Consider the following 8,642-nt stretch of genomic DNA (forward strand, 5'->3'; position numbering starts at 1 on the left):
TGACTAAGGGAATTTGACCTCTGTGACACCTCATATTTGGTCCCCAGTTAATCAGGAAGTCATGGATTACGGCGAGAAAGTTCCTACACACTCCAATCAACTCAAAAATGTCCAATTTAAATGGGAAACATGCTTCAGTTACATTGTGTTCACTGTCATTTCCAGGGGTGCCAACAATTGTGTCATGTGTTTGTTGAAAATATTTCTTGATGAGGGATTTGTTTTTCTTGGAATAATGCTATTTCAATTAAAGGTTGGATTTTTCTAAATTTTTTTCAGTGTGAGATGAAGCGACTTCACCAAAAGGTGGATTTTTTCCATGTTTTTACTGATCTTTACAAGGGGTGCCAAAACTGGAGGGCACTGAATGTTGAGCAAAATCAATTTTTAAAAAAAAATTCATACAGGGGCTGATAAAATGCATAGAGTACAAGAGTGAACATAGAGTATATGTTGGAAATAATACATATAAAATTAAGTCAAATTCCTGTTGCAGATTGAATTAAGAAGAGTATAACCAACACCTCAATGCAAAATTGTGGACATTACTTGTATCTTGTGAAGGTTAGAACTCTATCCTGCTGCTCTTTGGGCCCAGTAGGCCTTGAAGGCTGAAGACCAAACCATGCCACCCAAAGCTTCTAACAATACCACTGCAAAATATGTCACCATGGTTCAAGTGTGCGAATTGCTGGATCAGCAAAAAGACTTTACTAAAACTTTGCTTAAACAACAGGAAAAAAGCTTCAAAACATGTGTACAGATCATAGTTGATTCTTCAAACAGGAGGATTGATGATCTGTCAAAGCAAGTCTATGATCTCAAGGTGAGTCTAGAAATTACAGAAGGAATTTGACAACTTAAAAAAAAATTCATGCAAGGGTTGGTCGAATGACTGTAAAGAAACCAGGACAGATTTGGGCACCATTTGCAAAAGTTTGATCTCAATCTCCAACAAGACAGACTATCTAGAAATCGGGCCAGTCAAGACACCATAATATTGTTGTAGACGGCATCAAAGAGTCTGAGAAAGAGAAGGTGTGGGAATGTGAAGAAAAAGTGAGAAAACTATTCAATGAAAATCTTCAACTGGATCACCTGAAATTAGAGCTGGAATGGGCTCATAGGGCTGGGAAGCCAATGTTATTGAAAAAGCCCCAACCCGTTGTGGTTAGATTTCTATTGCTGAAGGACAAACTTCTTGTTCTGGATAAAGCTAAAAACCTAAAAGGTTCAGGCATCTTTATCAACAAGGACTTTCCTGAAGCTGTGCAGCAAAAAAGAAAAGAATTACTGCCAGCAATGAAGGCAGCTCGAGAAAGAGGTGACATTGCATGTCTGAAATATGACAAACTTATTGTTCATCTACCTTCTCAAAATCAATCACAACAAAGGAAGGCCAGCACTCAGAGTTTGACTCATTAGTCTCCACCATTAGGTATGTATATAGTACTTGGGTTACTACATATTATTCACATACACTATGGATTACAACAAACCGGATTTTGAAGGCCAGATCTTTTCGCCCTTTAATCCCTCTACAATTGTCTGTTATAATTTTGATGTCAAGCCAGACTTAAATTTTCTTTCATCACTTGATGTTTCTAATCTTTGTAGTTTTTATAATAAAAACCAGTTTAATAACTTATGTTTCTATGCGTTCTATTATATTCTCTACTTTTCATCTGAATATAAGAAGTCTTTCCAGAAATTATGATAAATTCACTCATTATTTATTTTTACTTAAATATGATTTTTCTGTCATTGCTTTATCAGAAACATGGCTTACAGAGGATTCGAGAGAATTATTTAAATCACCTAAATACAATCCAGTTCGGCAGCACGGTGGTGTGGTGGTTAGCGCTGTCACCTCACAGCAAGAAGGTCTGGGTTCGAGCCCCGTGGCTGGCGAGGGCTTTTCTGTGTGGAGTTTGCATGTTCTCCCCGTATCCGCGTGGGTTTCCTCCGGGTGCTCTGGTTTCCCCCACAGTCCAAAGACATGCAGGTTAGGTTAACTGGTGACTCTAAATTGACCGTAGGTGTGAGTGTGAATGATTGTCTGTGTCTATGTGTCAGCCCTGTGATGACCTGGCGACTTGTCCAGGGTGTACCCCGCCTTTCGCCCGTAGTCAGCTGGGATAGGCTCCAGCTTGCCTGCGACCCTGTAGAAGGATAAAGTGGCTAGAGATAATGAGATGAGATGAGACAATCCAGTTCACTATGGAGGAGAGAATAGAGATGGAGGATCTCTTTTTAGTCATTGTGACTATGAATTTAAAATTAGGGATGATCTTTCACTGAAGTCAGATAGGGCCAGGCTTTAGTACTCGAGTCCAGGACTCAGGCTCAAGTTCGACTCGTGCCCTAATTTTAAGGACTCGTGACTTGACTTGGACTTGAGCACTGATGACTCGGACTTGGACTTGTGCATTAACTGCATTTGGACTCGTAAACTGGAGATGAGGACTCTGATTTTTTCCTTATTTTTTGTAACATGCCATAATAATTTGGCATAAGATGTTTATATCTACATTCATTTTTGTACTAATTTCGTGCAACAGTGTCACACCTGCGCACCTTGGCACGTGCATCAGATAGTCTTGGGTGTGCTCCGGACAGCGCGTGCGCCAAGCGAACTCTCGTGCACGTGCTGTAAACGGTTTCACCTAAAGGCAGATTTCTAATCATCTCATCTCATTATCTCTAGCCGCTTTATCCTTCTACAGGGTCGCAGGCAAGCTGGAGCCTATCCCAGCTGACTACAGCGGGGTACACCCTGGACAAGTCGCCAGGTCATCACAGGGCTGACACATAGACACAGACAACCATTCACACTCACACTCACACCTACGGTCAATTTAGAGTCACCAGTTAACCTAACCTGCATGTCTTTGGACTGTGGGGGAAACCGGAGCACCCGGAGGAAACCCACGCGGACACAGGGAGAACATGCAAACTCCACACAGAAAAGCCCTCGCCGGCCACGGGGCTCGAACCCAGGACCTTCTTGCTGTGAGGCAACAGCGCTAACCACTACACCACTGTGCCGCCCCGATTTCTAATCAATTTAATGTTTTACTCTTCTTTGTTTGTTTTGTTCCTTGTTTGTACAGTCTATTATATGTAGCTTCTTTTATCTTTTCTGTTTGTTTTGATGTTGTTTTGTATTGTATACTTTGTTTTCTTTGTCTTAACAGTGTGTGTTTATATTGTCTATATGTACTCCCAGGGCTCCCTTGCAAAAGAGATTTAATATCTCAATGGGATATCACCTGGTAAAATAAAGGACAAATAAAATAAAAAAGTAACCGCCACCGTCAAATGGTGCAGTTGGAGTCTTGTTCTCAGACTTGACTTGGACTCAACTCAAAATTTTCTTTAATGACTTGGACTTGAACACTGGGGACTTGAGACTGGACTCGGATTTGAGGTTTAGTGACTCGACTACAACGCTGGATAGGGCTGAGATGGAATCTGTTTTTTTTTTTAAAGCACTCTCTGGTGTCTCTAGTGGAAAGAACCTTATTGTTGGTGTTATTTATCACCCACCTGACTCTGCTCTCAGAGATTTTAATGAAAGTTTGTCCACTTTTCTTGACTTGATAAACAAAGAGGATGAACTATGTTACATTTTAGGAGATTTCAATATCAACCGTTTTAAAAATAAATTAGCTGCCCTTACTGGGGAGTTTCTGAATATTCTTTATTCTAATTACTTTTTCCCTTATATTCATAAAAGTACAAGGATCAAAGAAAACTCAGCAACTTTGAAAACATCTTAACTAACTCTCTGAGCGATGGAATGAAATCTGGCGTCTTGTATTCAGACATGTCAGATCATTTTCCCATATTCCATTACTCTTTAATCAAGGTTGATAAAGCTAAATATACCAAGAAAATAATGCGCAAAAGAATTATGAATAAGTCAAGTATTTCTAAATTTAAAGACATGCTTGCCCGTACTTGGTGGGACAATAGATATATGTAGAACATAATGCTGAGTTGGCATATCAAAAGTTCATGAAAATTATTAGTTTTAATTTTAATGACTTTTCCATTTGGCCATTCTACTAAGAAAGACAGTCAAGACTTCAATTATCCCTGGTTTACAGTTGAGTTACTGAAGCAGTTGAGGAAAAAGAATAAACATTACAGAAAATATATTTCAAATCCTACTCCTCTAACCCATGGTGTTTATAAATCCTAAAGAAACAAGTATATTCATTCCATTAGATCTGCAAAAAAAAAAACATATTTTAGTGAAAAATTTAAGAGGTGTTCAAAAGATATTAAAACCACATGGAAAGTGATAAACCAGTTGATGCAAAGAGAAAAGACTACCCTAGAGAGAGTTGCCTTCAGTCCCTGAGGATGGTGAAAATTTTTTCACCAATCCATTTGACATAACTGAAAAATTAAATTTTTTTTGTTAATCTTCTTCTTTCTTCTTGTGCTTTCAGCTGTTCCTGTTAGGGACTGCCACGGTGGATAATGTCCCTCCATCTCCTCCTGTCCTCTGTATCTTTTTCTGTCGCACCAACCATCCTCATGTCTTCCTTCACCACATCCATAAATCTCATCTTTGGTCTTCCTCGTTTCCTTCTACCTGACAACTCCATCTCCAGTCTTCTTTTCCCAATATGCCCTGGATCTCTCCTCTGTACGTGTCCAAACCACCTCAATCTCACCTCGTTCACTTTGTTTCCAAGCCGTCCTACATGTGCTGCCCCTCTAATATACTCTTTCTCATCCTGTCCAACTTTATCACTCCCACTGAGAATCTCAGCATCTTCAGCTCTGCTACTTCCAGTTCAGCCTCCTGTCTTTTTGTCAGTGCCACTATCTCTAAACCATACAACATCCCTGCTTTTACTACTGTCTTGTACGCTTTCTCTTTCACTCTTGCTGGCAAGCTTCTGTCACAAATCACTCCTGACACTCTCCTCCATCCATTCCAACCTGCTTGCGCTCTCTTCTTTACATCTCTTCTACACTCACCATTGCTTTGTACAGCAATTATTTTTTTGTTAATATGTTTTTTATCCACATTTTTAATCCACATTTTTTTTTAGCCAATTCATAACCGATAATGATTTTTTTGTTAATATCGGTTATGAATTGGCTAACAAATTTCTTCTTGTCATAGTAATCCACTTTCAAGGAATTTTCCTATTATTTATTCTTTTAAGTCCCCAATATCCAAGAAATAGGTGATATAAATGATGAACTAAAAATATCTTGGGTGGCACAGTGGTGTAGTGGTTAGCACTGTCACCTCACAGCAAGAAAGTTCTGGGCTTGAGCCCAGTGGCTGACGGGAGCCTTTCTGTGTGGAGTTTGCATGTTCTCCCCGTGTCTGTGTGGGTTTCCCCCACAGTCCAAAGACATGCAGGTCAGGCTAATTGGTGGCTCTAAATTGACCGTAGGTGTGAATGTGAGTGTTTGAATAACTCATTCATTCATTCATTCATTCATTATCTCTAGCTGCTTTATCCTTCTACAGGGTCGCAGGCAAGCTGGAGCCTATCCCAGCTGACTACGGGCGAAAGGCGGGGTACACCCTGGACAAGTCGCCAGGTCATCACAGGGCTGACACATAGACACAGACAACCATTCACACTCACATTCACACCTACGGTCAATTTAGAGTCACCAGTTAACCTAACCTGCATGTCTTTGGACTGTGGGGGAAACCGGAGCACCCGGAGGAAACCCACGCGGACACGGGGAGAACATGCAAACTCCGCACAGAAAGGCCCTCGCCGGCCCCGGGGCTCGAACCCAGGACCTTCTTGCTGTGAGGTGACAGCGCTAACCACTACACCACCGTGCCGCCCCTGTTTGAATAACTATAGACCCATATCTATTTTGCTATGTTTCTCAAAAATACTCGAAAAAATAATTTATACAAGGATTCTTTTTCATTTAGATTCTAACTCAAGCCTTTACAAACACCAGTATGGTTTTCGAAAAAAATCACTCCACCTATATGGCTGTGCTTCACCTGATTGACAAAGTTACCTCTGCACTTAATAACAACACATTTACTTGTAGTATCTGTTTAGACCTTTCTTAAGCTTTTGATACAATTAACCATCGTATCGTATTTATTTGTTAGGTGGTCTTGCCAAGTGATGTCTAATGCAACATGTAGTAATTGGGTATAGCAACCATACAGTTGTTTCTCCAATGTCTTTGTTAAAGTCCAACTTTCTGCTCCATATAATAAGACGCTTTCCACTGATGCTCTGAAGAAGTGAACCTGAAGCTGCCTGCTGAGATTTGACTTCCAGATTGTCTTTAATTTATAAAGTGCTGCCCACGCATTTGCTTTTCTGATATTCATATCTCTCTCACTTTGTGCAATCTAAGACCTGATGTATTGAAAATCTTCAGCTCACTGTTGTCCCGAGTGGTAAGAACTTCTTGCTAATTGAATGCCATGAACTCAGTCTTACTTGCATTGATATGGAGTCCCACATCCTTTGCAGCTGATTCCACTCCAGTTAGAAGACTCTGAGTTTTTTCGAGGTTGTCTGATATCAGGACAATATTGTCTGCAAAGTCAGGATCAGTAATTATCACTTCTGGGTATCGTCTACTTTGTCTCTGTTACAGGGTAAATCCAAGTTCATCGTGACCATCTATGGCTGTTCTCATTGCGTAATCTAGGGTTACAATAAATAGGAATGTGTCACCCTGTAGGACGCCTGCTAATATGGAAAAGAGGTCGGTTTCACCAGCAGGAGACAATGCTTTAGCAAATGTATCAGTATACAGTACATTAAACCCATTGCTGAAATAATTGCATCAGGTATCTCATAGGCTTTAAGAATAGATAACATCTTGTTCAGGTATGTGGGGATCTTGATTAGGATAACCTAACTTGAAACCTCAGGGAGTCATCAATCCTGCCTTGCATAGATGTGCCAGCTGGCATTGCGAGCTGCCGGTGTAGCCATCACAAATTTATTCTAGTTGGTAGCAGTAATCTGAAATGTCTGTTAAGATGAGCAATGAGCAGATGAAATACCGGCTTTGTTGTCCCCCAGAGAGGACTGGGGTCGAAAAATCAGCTACTGGTTTGACTTAATAGGATGCAAGAAACCAACGACTGTATCAACACTCAACGTCAGAATGCTTAATTCTATCAGATCTTATTGGAAAAATTGTACGAATATGATTTTCATGGGGCGGCACGGTGGTGTAGTGGTTAGCACTGTTGCCTCACAGCAAGAAGGTCCTGGGTTCGAGCTCAGAGGCTGACAAGAGCCTTTCTGTGTGGAGTTTGCATGTTCTCCCCGTGTCTGTGTGGGTTTCCTCCGGGTGCTCCGGTTTCCCCCACAGTCCAGAGACATGCAGGTTAGGCTAATTGGTGGATCTAAATTGACCGTAGGTGTGAATGTGAGTGTGAATGGTTGTTTGTCTGTGTTTCAGCCCTGCGATGACCTGGCAACTTGTCCAGGGTGTACCCCGCCTCTCGCCCATAGTCAGCTGGGATAGACTCCAGCTTGCCTGCGACCCTGCACAGGATAAGCAGTTACAGATAACGGATGGATGGATGGATAGGTGTGAATCTGAGTGTGAATGGTTGTTTGTGTCTATGTGTTAGCCCTACGATAACCTGGCAACTTGTCCAGGCTGTACCCCGCCTCTCGCCCATAGTCAGCTGGGATAAGCTCCAGCTTGCCTGCGACCCTGTAGAACAGGATAAGTAGCTACAGATAATGGATGGATGGATAGAAGACAGGCCTGAGTTTCCCAAAAGCATCATAGCACAAAGATAATCGTTAAATGGCACAGCAAGCAGCACACTGAACACACTCTCACCTAGTTAAGGTGCTCTTAGGGTTAAGAGGCTTTTGGGAAACCCACCCCTGTTTGTTTGTGTCAAAGGTTGCTATTCCACCAAAGCCAAACTATGCTGTGGGGTTCCACAGGGATCCATTCTTGGACCATTTTTATTCTTTATCTATATTAATGATTTGTCTCAAACATCCTTTCTCCAATAATGTTTGCAGATGACACAACCCTAATTCCTTCTCATTCAAATATCAACTCACTGATTAAAGAAGCTAATGTTGGTTTAACTGCCTATGCTACATGGTTCAGAGTAAATACATTATCATTGAATATACAAAAAATCAAATTATATTATTTTTGGTGGCAAAAAAAAAAATGTCCTAGGGATTTATCTAAAATTACAATTGCATCTGTTGAGATGCCTCAAGTATCATCTACAAGATTCCTGGGAATTATTGTTGATGAAAATTTGAGTTGGAAAGAACAAACTGACTGGATTAATGGAAAAATAAATGCATCTATTGGTATAATAAGGAAGCTTAGTCATCTTGTCACTACAAACTGTCTTCTTACTCTTTATTACAGTTTATCATTGTCTCTCATATTATAATATAGTTTGGGCAAGTACTTTTCCTACCCATCCATCCATTATCTGTAGTCGCTTATCTTGTCCTATAGGGTCGCAGGCAAGCTGGAGCCTATCCCAGCTAACTATGGGTCAGAGGCAGGGTACATCCTGGACAAATCACCAGGTCATTGCAGGGCTGACACATAGACACAGACAACCATTCACACTCACACCTACTGTTAATTTAGAGCCACCAATTAGCCTAACCTGC

Source organism: Neoarius graeffei, chromosome 25 (assembly GCF_027579695.1).
Source record: "Neoarius graeffei isolate fNeoGra1 chromosome 25, fNeoGra1.pri, whole genome shotgun sequence".
Lineage (NCBI taxonomy): Eukaryota > Metazoa > Chordata > Actinopteri > Siluriformes > Ariidae > Neoarius > Neoarius graeffei.